The 9528-nt window shown below is 46.3% G+C and overlaps 1 long non-coding RNA gene across 1 annotated transcript; it reads left to right on the top strand.

Moving 5' to 3' along the window:
- Positions 1–3255: 3255 nt before the first annotated feature.
- On the top strand, positions 3256–8274 carry LOC117889339. The gene is made up of 2 exons (XR_004648452.1): positions 3256–3297; positions 7657–8274. It is a non-coding gene; the product is annotated as an uncharacterized LOC117889339 (long non-coding RNA).
- Positions 8275–9528: the final 1254 nt, after the last annotated feature.

Below are 9528 nucleotides of genomic sequence, written 5' to 3' on the forward strand. Positions count from 1 at the left end.
CTGACAAAGAGTTCCACGGGTTAACTTTATGTTGTGTGAAGAAGTACTTCCTGGTTTTTTTTTAAACCTGCTGCCTATTAATTTCATTGGGTGACTGCTAGTTCTTGTGTTATGTGAAGGATTAAATAACATTTCCTTATTCACTCTTCACACCAGTCAAGATTTTATAGACCTCTATCATATCCCCCCTTAGTCATCTCTTTTCTAAGCCGAAAATTCCCAGTCATTTTAATTTTTCCTCCTGTTTCATATCCCTAATTATTTTAGTTGCTCATCTCTGTACCTTTTCCATTTCCAATATACCTTTTTTGGGATGGGGTGACCAGATCTGCACACAGTATTCAAGGTGTACATGTACCATGGATTTATATAGAGGCAATATGATATATTCTGTCTTATTATCTATCCCTTTCTTTAAAAAGCAAAGGTTTCAGAGTAGCAGCCATGTTAGTCTGTATCCGCAAAAAGAACAGGAGTACTTGTGGCACCTTAGAGACTAACACATTTATTTGAGCATAAGCTTTCGTGGGCTACATCCGATGAAGTGGGCTGTAGCCCACGAAAGTTTATGCTCAAATAAATGTGTTAGTCTCTAAGGTGCCATTCTTTTTAAAAAAGCAAACAGAATGTTGGGAATCATTGACTGCCGCTGCACATTGAGTGGATGTTTTCAGAGAACTATCCACAATGATGCCAAGATCTCTTTCTTGAGTGTTAACAGCTAATTCAGACTCCTTCATTTTGTATGTATAGTTGAAATTGTTTTCCAATGTGCATTACTTTGCATTTATCAACATTGAATTTCATCTGCCATTTTTGTTGCCCAGGTACCCAGTTTTGTGAGATTCCTTTGTAACTCTTCGCAGTCTGCCTGGGACTTAACTATCTTGAATAGTTTTGTATCATCAGCAAATTTTGCCACCTCACTGTTTACCCATTTTTCCAGATCATTTATGAGTATGTTGAACAGTAATAGTCCCAGTACTGACCCCTCAGGGATACCATTATGTATCTCTCTCCATTCTGAAAACTAATTCCTACTCTTTGTTTCCCATCTTTTAACCAGTTACTGATCCATGAGAGGACTTCCCTCTTATCCCATGATGGCTTACTTTTCAAAAGTCAATTTAAATTAAATACATTTTTTTAAATTTATATTTTTTTAGAAATCTAGACTTGTTATGTGTTTTGGTGTAACTTGCATTATCCTTATGTTAAATTTGCATTATCCTAACAAAACATTTACTTTATTCATATCTCTTTTATATATCTCATCGGTCCTGACACACACACCCCTGTAAATTCGGACACTCCCCCCTAATTTCAATTCCTGGGGAAAGCACTGCCGTGGGTCCCCCACACTACCCTTGTTCCCCTGGGTTCCTCTGCACTACCATCATCCCCCTGGCCACAGCCCTCATGTACCAGCCCTGCCCCCTGGAAGGTGGACAGTTGAATCTGAGGAAGACCTTCCTGCAGTCAGTGCTGGATGTGTTTCCCCAGGTGAAGGGATTGTTGCATTTAGAAAATGGGGACAGTGCTGCCCTGTCTGGCCTTGCCTACTGTCTCACATGACTGTCTCATCAGCAAACTAGGGAAATACTACCTAGACAAACCTACCATAACGTGGGTGCACAACTGGCTGCAAAATCTGTACTCAGAGAGTAGTTATAAAGGGAAGGGTAACAGCCCTCCTGTGTACAGTACTATAAAATCCCTCCTGGCTAGAGACTCCAAAATCCTTTTACCTGTAAAGGGTTAAGAAGCTCAGGTAACCTGGCTGACACCTGACCCAAAGGACCAATAAGGAGACAAGATACTTTCAAATCTTGGTGGGGGGAAGGCTTTTGTTTGTGCTCTTTGTTTTGGGGGTTGTTCGCTCTTGGGACTGAGAGGGACCAGACATCAATCTAGGATCTCCAAATCTTTCTGAACAAGTCTCTCATATTTCCAACTTGTAAGTAAACAGCCACGCAAGGCGTGTTAGTTTTTATCTTTGTTTTCTCAACTTGTAAATGTACCTTTTTGCTAGAGTGTTTATCTCTGTTTGCTGTAACTTTGAACCTAAGGCTAGAGGGGATTTCTCTGGGCTCTTTAAGTTTGATTACCCTGTAAAGTTAGTTTCCATCCTGATTTTACAGAGATGATTTTTACCTTTTTCTTTAATTAAAAGCCTTCTTTTTAAGAACCTGCTTGATTTTTCCTTGTTTTTAGATCCAAGGGGGTTGGATCTTGATCCACCAGGAAATTGGTGAAGAGTCTCTCAAGGCTACCCAGGGAAGGGAATTAGCACATTTGGGAGTGGTGGCAGCGGAACAGATCTAAGCTGGTAGTTAAGCTTAGAAGTTTTCATGCAGGCCTCCACATTTGTACCCTAAAGTTCAGAGTGGGGAAGCAGCCTTGACAGTCTCACATGACTGTCTCATCAGCAAACTAGGGAAATACTACCTACACAAACCTACCATAATGTGGGTGCACAACTGGCTACAAAAACTGTACTCAGAGAGTAGTTATCAATGGCTCACAATTGAGCTGGAAGGGCGTATCGAATGGGATCCTGTCGGGATCTGTCCTAGGTCTGATTCTATTCAATATCTTCATAAGCGATTTGGATAATGGCATAGAGAGTGCACTTACATAGTTTGTGGATAGTACTGTGACAGTGTGATATTGTACCCCATAATGCTTTATAAAAATATGCTTATGAATGTAAATATGACATAACTGGGATATGTTTTATGCTATATATGCCATGTAACATATCTTTGCAAAGGTTATGTTCTATTGAATGTATTCATCCTATTTCGTATGCATGTATCATTTTTATATCTGAAGTTATGAGCATAAGCTCTATGCTTTGTATTGCTGTAGGAAGCACCTAAGGCAGATTTGGTCAACATAGTGTGAAGGGGTTATTCAAGTAATTGGGAGTACTTGGCTAACAATGGACCTTGATAGATGCCAATCCACATCTGAGCTTTCCTGGGAATGTCCTGTAGAGAACTAAGTCATACATGGACATGTAACTTGCCCGTGTGACTCCAAAACTCCATCTCGTAGCTAGATTCTGCATAGGAGAGGAGAAGGGGTTTCCACCCACAAGAGAAAGTCTATTTAAGCACCTGGAAACTCCTCCATTTTGTCTTCAGCTGGCTCAAGAGATAGCCTCTCCACCCCAAAGAGATGCCTGAAAGAAACTGGAACAAAGGACAGTAACTACAGGGGTGTGAGTGATTGCTGGACCCAGACTAGAAGGAGGCTAGTCTGTCAAAGAAGTTTATTGGAACATCTCTGAGGGTGAGATTTAACTGCGTGTTTTATTTTATTTTGTTTGGTAATTTACTTTGTTCTGTCTGTTATTACTTAGAACCACTTCAATCTTACTTGGAAATAGAAGTGGGTGGCAACCTAGGCAGCAGTGACCATGAGATGGATGTGTTCAGGAGCCTGACAAAAGGAAGAAAGGAGAGTAGCAAAATACGCAAAATACCTGGACTTCAGAAAAGCAAACTTTGACTCCCTTAGGGAACTGATGGGCAGGATCCCCTGGGAAGCTAATATGAGGGGGAAAGGAATCCAGGAGAGCTGGCTGTATTTTAAAGAAGACTTATTGAGGACGCAGGAACAAACCATCCCGAAGTGCAGAAAGAATAGCAAATATGGCAGGCGATCACCTTGGCTTAACAGTGAAATCTTCGGAGAGCTTAAATTCAAACAGGAAGCTTACAAGAAGTGGAAATTTGGACAGATGACTAGGAAGGAGTATAAAAATATTGCTAGAGCATGCAGGAGTGTAATCAGGAAGGCCAAGGCACAATTGGAGTTGCAGCTAGCAAGGGATGTGAAGGGTAACAAGAAGAGTTTCTACAGGAATGTTAGCAACAAGAAGAAGGTCAGGGAAAGTGTGGGACCCTTACTGAATGAGGGAGGCAACATAGTGACAGATGATGTGGAAAAAGCTGAAGTACTCAATGCTTTTTTTGCCTCAGTCTTCACAGACAAGGTCAGCTCCCAGACTGCTGCACTGGGCAACACAGTATGGAGAGGAGGTGAGCAGCCCTCAGTGGTGAAAGAACAGGTTAAGGACTATTTAGAAAAGATGGATGTGCACAAGTCCTTGGGTCCAGATCTAATGCATCCAAGGGTGCTGAGAGATTTGGCTGATGTGATTGCAGAGCCATTGGCCATTAACTCTGAAAACTCGTGGCGATCAGGGGAGATCCCAGATGATTGGAAAAAGGCAAAAATAATGCCCATATTTTAAAAAGGGAAGAAAGAGAACCCCGGGGAACTACAGCCTCACTTCAGTCCCTGGCAAAATCATGGAGCAGGTACTCAAGGAATCCATTTTGAAGCACTTGGAGGAAAGGAGGGTGATCAGGAACAGTCAACTTGGATTCACCAAGGGCAAGTCATGCCTGACCAATCTGATTGCCTTCTATGATGAGATAACTGGCTCGGTGAATATGATATATCTTGACTTTAGCAAAGCTTTTGATAAGGTCTCCCACAGTGTTCTTGCCAGCAAGTTAAAAAAGTATGGATTGGATGAATGGACCATAAGGTGGATAGAAATCTGGCTAAATTGTCGGGCTCAAAGGGTAGTGATCAACGGCTAGATGTCTAGTTGGCAGCCAGTATCGAGCGGAGTGCCCCAGGGGTCGGTCCTGGGGCCAGTTTTGTTCAACATCTTTATTAATGATCTGGATGATGGGATTAATTGACCCTCAGCAATTTCGCAATGACACTAAGCTGTGGGGAGAGGTAGAGACACTGGAGGGTAGGGATAGGGCCCAGAGTGACCTAGACAAATGAGAGGATTAGGCCAAAAGAAATCTGATGAGGTTCAACAAGGAGAAGTGCAGAGTCCTACAGTTAGGAAGGAAAAATCCCATGTACCGTTAGAGGCTGGGGGACTGACTGGCTAAGCAGCAGTTCTGCAGAAAAGGACCTGGGGACAGTGTCGGGTTTACAATGGTGCCATGGAGCTGGGCCCATGCTCTTAAGGGGCCCGGGCCTTCTCCGTTTGCACTGCGCTCGGGGACACTGGAACAAATCATGTAGAGTTGTGGAATCTCTGTCATTGAAGCTTTTAAATAACAGGTTAGACAAACACCTGTCAGGGATGGTCTAGATCAGTGTTTCTCAATGACCAGTCCCTGAGATCTCCCTGACACAGTTTAGGAAGGCAGCAAGCCAGTCCCTGGTATCAAAAAGGTTGAGAAACACTGGTTTAGATAATGCAGAGCTAATCTACATTAGAATTGCTACTGTGGCGCAGCTGTACTGATGTAGCTGCATTGCTGTAGCGCTGCTAGTGCACCTCCCTGAGTGGCAGTAGCTATGGCAGTGGGAGAGCTTCTCCCCCCAGCATAGCGCTGTCCACACCGATGCTTAGGTTGGGGTAACTTACAGCTTTTGCGGGGGGCGGGGGTGTTTCACATCCCTGAGTGACTTAAGTTATAGTGAAGTAAGCACTAGTGTGTACAAGCCCTTAGTCCTGCCTCAGTGCAGGAGCCTGGACTAGACCAGCCCTACATTTCTATGATTCTGTCCCTGATGTCTAGGCTTTGTGGAGTTGTTCTCATACCTCTTTTCTCAGGAGGAAGGCCTGCTGGGGTGATCTGGTGGGAAGGTAGTGCTAGAGCAGGGGGTTCTCAAACTGGGAGTCGTGACCCCTCAGGAGGTCGCAAGGTTATTATATGGGAGGGTCGTGAGCTTTCAGCCTCCACCCCAAACCCCGCTTCGCCTCTAGCATTTATAATGGTGTTAAATATTTTTAAAAAAGGTGTTTTTAATTTATAAGGGGGGGGTCGCACTCAGAGGCTTGCTGTGTGAAAGGGGTCACCAGTACAAAAGTTTGAGAACCGCTGTGCTATAGTGATTGACTTAGAAAAGTCAGGTCAGCCCCATCCTTGTACACCGTGACTGGGGTGGGAGGGGCATGTTTCAAGAAAGGAGGGGGACAGGGCCGGCTTCATGAACTGTGGGGCCCGATTCGAATACCTGGCAGTGGTCCGGGTCTTCGGCGGCGGTGGGGGGTACGCTCCGGGTCTTCCGCGGCTCTGAAGGACCCCCGCCGCTGAAATGCCGCCGAAGACCCGGAGCGGACCCCCTGCTGCCAAAGTGCTGCCGAAGACCCGGAGTGGACTGCCACCGGGGCCCTCTTAGGCGTGGGGCCCGATTCTGGGGAATCGGGGGAATCAGCCTAAAGCCAGCCCTGGAGGGGGAAAATGGGTGGAGGAAAGTGCTTACCTTGCACTAAGCTTAGATGAGGAATCACACAATTGCCATTTTAACTGAGGCAGAAAAGGCACTCAGTAGGGTTGAGTGGCACTGTCGTATTATAAAATTTGGATTTGGAATACCTTTCCTCTAGCATATAAGTCTCTTTCATCGTTCACCATTAGGCTCCAATTGTTGTTGGTCTGAACTTGGAGGCTCAGGGGCTATGGGTTGTTTGTTTACATGTTTTCTTTCTAATTGCACAAAACTGAACACGCTAACCCCACCCCCTCCCCGAGGCTCTGCCCCTTCTCCACCCCTTCCCTGAGGCCCCGCCCCCTGCTCACTACATTCCCCCACCCTCCGTGGCTTGCTTTCCCCCATCCTCACTCACTTTCACTGGGCTGGGGCAGGAGGTTGGGGTGTGGGAGGGGGTGAGGGCTCTAACTGGGGGTGCAGGCTCTGGGGTGTGGCCAGAAATGAGGGGTTCAGGGTGTGGGAGGTGGCTCCAGGCTGGGGCAGGGAGTTGGGGTATGGGAGTGGGTACAGGGTCTGGGACAGGGATGAGAGGTTTGGGGTGCAGGAGGGGGATCCAGGTTGGGGGGTGGGGCCTAGGGATTCAGAGTGCGGGAGGAGGCTGTGGGCTGAGGCAGGGGGTGCTGGCTCTGGGGTTGGGCCAGGGTTGAGGGGTTAGGGGTCCAGGAGGGGGCTCTAGGTTTGGGGGGGCTCAGGGCTGGGGCAGGGGGTTGGGGCTCGGGGTTGGGGCGCTACAGCCTTAGCTAATAGCCAAATGGCTTTTAGCTCATGTACTAGAAGCTCATACACCAAACTTCCAAAGGTCCCGCCTGGTGACAACCTGTCAGTGTTATACTCTCTCTGCCTTTTTTGCCCTCAGGAGCAGTGTTCCCTCTAATTTTTCCCAACCATGTGCAGAATGCATTTTGTTATGTGCACCACTACGGAGGTGATATGTGACAAAATTTATGTGGTGGGGGTGGAGCTGAGGGGTTCGGAGTGTGGGAGGGGGCTCAGGGCTCAGGCAGAGGGTTCGGGGCAGGAGGTGAGGGTTCAGGGGTTATGGCGGGGAGAGAGGATGGTGCAGGAGGATGCTCCGGGGCTTTGGCGGGGAGAGAGGACTCCCCCCAGCTCTCTCTCCCTGCAGCAGCACCTGGATTGGCGGGAGAAGCACCTTTCCCCGCTGCGGCAGCTGTGCTACTAGTTTTGTGCAACCAAGCAATTCCCTCAACCCCTGACAGGCCATGCTCACCACAGCTGGTATAGTGACTGGTGCTGTGCCCAAACAATCCCAATCAGAAGTGAGAATGTAGTGTTTAAAACTTTAGGGGAGCAACGGGAGTGAATTCAGCATCTTAAGATTGCTTCCCATAGTGAATATGCTGACAATGGTACCTCTGTGTGTTTTATCTGCAGCTGCTTCCATTGCAGCCTTGAGTCTCCCCCTCCATACCTGTGGAACACCAGAGCAGAGAAGGTAGAGAAAGAAGAGGACTGGGGTTGACACATTCAGTGAGATACTGCAAGCCATGAGTGAAGGGCCTGCAGACTGAACATTGTGGAGAGCCTGGAGAAGAAAAGAGTGGAGACGAGAAAGACCCAGGATCCCAGCAGGAAAAGGAGAGGGAGATGCAACAGGACATAACTGCACTTCTCAGGCAGCAAACACAGATACTGCAGACTCTGCTTGACCTGCAGGTTCAACACTCCCAGGGTCTCCTCCCTCTGCAGCCCATGGAGAGCACAATATTGGGACATCCCTCTATCTCTTCCCAACATTCCACATGGCATCATGTCGCACTACTCCTGCCACTACACCCCAGGGACATTAAAGCCTATCACAGCTTAACATACACTGACCTGTGAAAGCAACGAATGGTGTAGGAGTAGCTGAAATGGACATGAATGTTCCTTCTCCTTCATAAGGTCTGTAAATTGTAGTAAGTTTTAAATATATATTTTTTTTCATTTTACAATTTCTTTTTTTTTTTGCACTGAATTCTGTTTCAGAATAAATATCTATTTAAAACTGAACTCCTCTCCATTCATTTGCAATCTCTGCAATCAAATGCTTAGTAGGTCTGAAAGCAACCAATTACTTATTACTGCACAGTGTCACTAGGGTGACCAGGTGTCCTGATTTTATAGGAACAGTCCCGATATATAGGACTTTGTCTTATATAGGCGCCTATTACCCCCCATCCCCTGTCCCGATTTTTCACACTTGCTATCTGGTCACCCTAAGTGTCACACAACTCATAGGACTATTCACAATCAAAATTAATAGGTGCATTGATAATGTTATATTCCTACTTGTACAGCAATCACCACATGATCCCTACCTGGCTACAAAAAAGCAGGAGCAGTACAAAAGAATGTGTTATTGTGGCTCACTGTTAAAGTGCTCTTTCAAAGCCTCGCTCAGCCATATAGCTCCGCGTTGAGTTCTTCTAATAGCCCTTGTCTCTGGTTGTTCAACCTCTGCAGACACCTTAGCTCCACATATTTTATGCAGGGCACAGAAGGCAGCTATAACCACTGGGATATTTTTCTCACTGAGGTCCAATCTCATGAATAAACAACTCCAGTGATCCTTTAAATGACCAAAAGCACATTCTACTCTCCTTCTGCACCTGCTGAGCCAGTAGCTGAATAATTCCTTGCTGCTGTCAAAGTGGCTGGTGTAGGGCTTCATGGGCCAAGAGAGCATGGGGTAGGCTGGGTCTCTAGGATCACTATTGGTATTTCAACATTCCCAATGGTAATCCTCTGGTCAGGAAAGAAAGAGCCTGCTTGCAGCTTTCTGAACAGTCCTGTGTTCTTAATGATGTGAGTGTCATGCACCTTGCCTGACCAGCCCACATTGGTGTCGCTGAAGTGTCCCCAGTGATCCACCAATGCTAGCATAACCGTAGAAAAGTAGCCCTTTCTGTTGATGTACTCAGTGGTAAGGTGGTCTGGTGCCAAAATAGGGATATGCGTGCTGTCTGTCACTCCATTACTGTTTGGGAACCCCATTGCTGTAAAACCATCCACTATGACCTGTACATTGCCAAGAATCACAGTCCTGCTTAGAAGAAGACATTTAATGGCCCTGCTCATTTGCATCATAACAGTCACTGTGGTGGATTTCCTAACTCCAAATTCATTTCCAACTGACCGGTAGCAATCTGGTGGTGCAAGGTTCCACAGTGCGATCACCACTAACTTCTCCATTTTCAGTGCAGGTCTTGTTTGGTCCCCCTGCACTGCAGGGTTGTGGCAAGCTTGGCGCACAGATCCAAAAAT

The sequence above is a fragment of the Trachemys scripta genome, chromosome 17 (genome assembly GCF_013100865.1).
Source record: "Trachemys scripta elegans isolate TJP31775 chromosome 17, CAS_Tse_1.0, whole genome shotgun sequence".
Taxonomy (NCBI): domain Eukaryota; kingdom Metazoa; phylum Chordata; order Testudines; family Emydidae; genus Trachemys; species Trachemys scripta.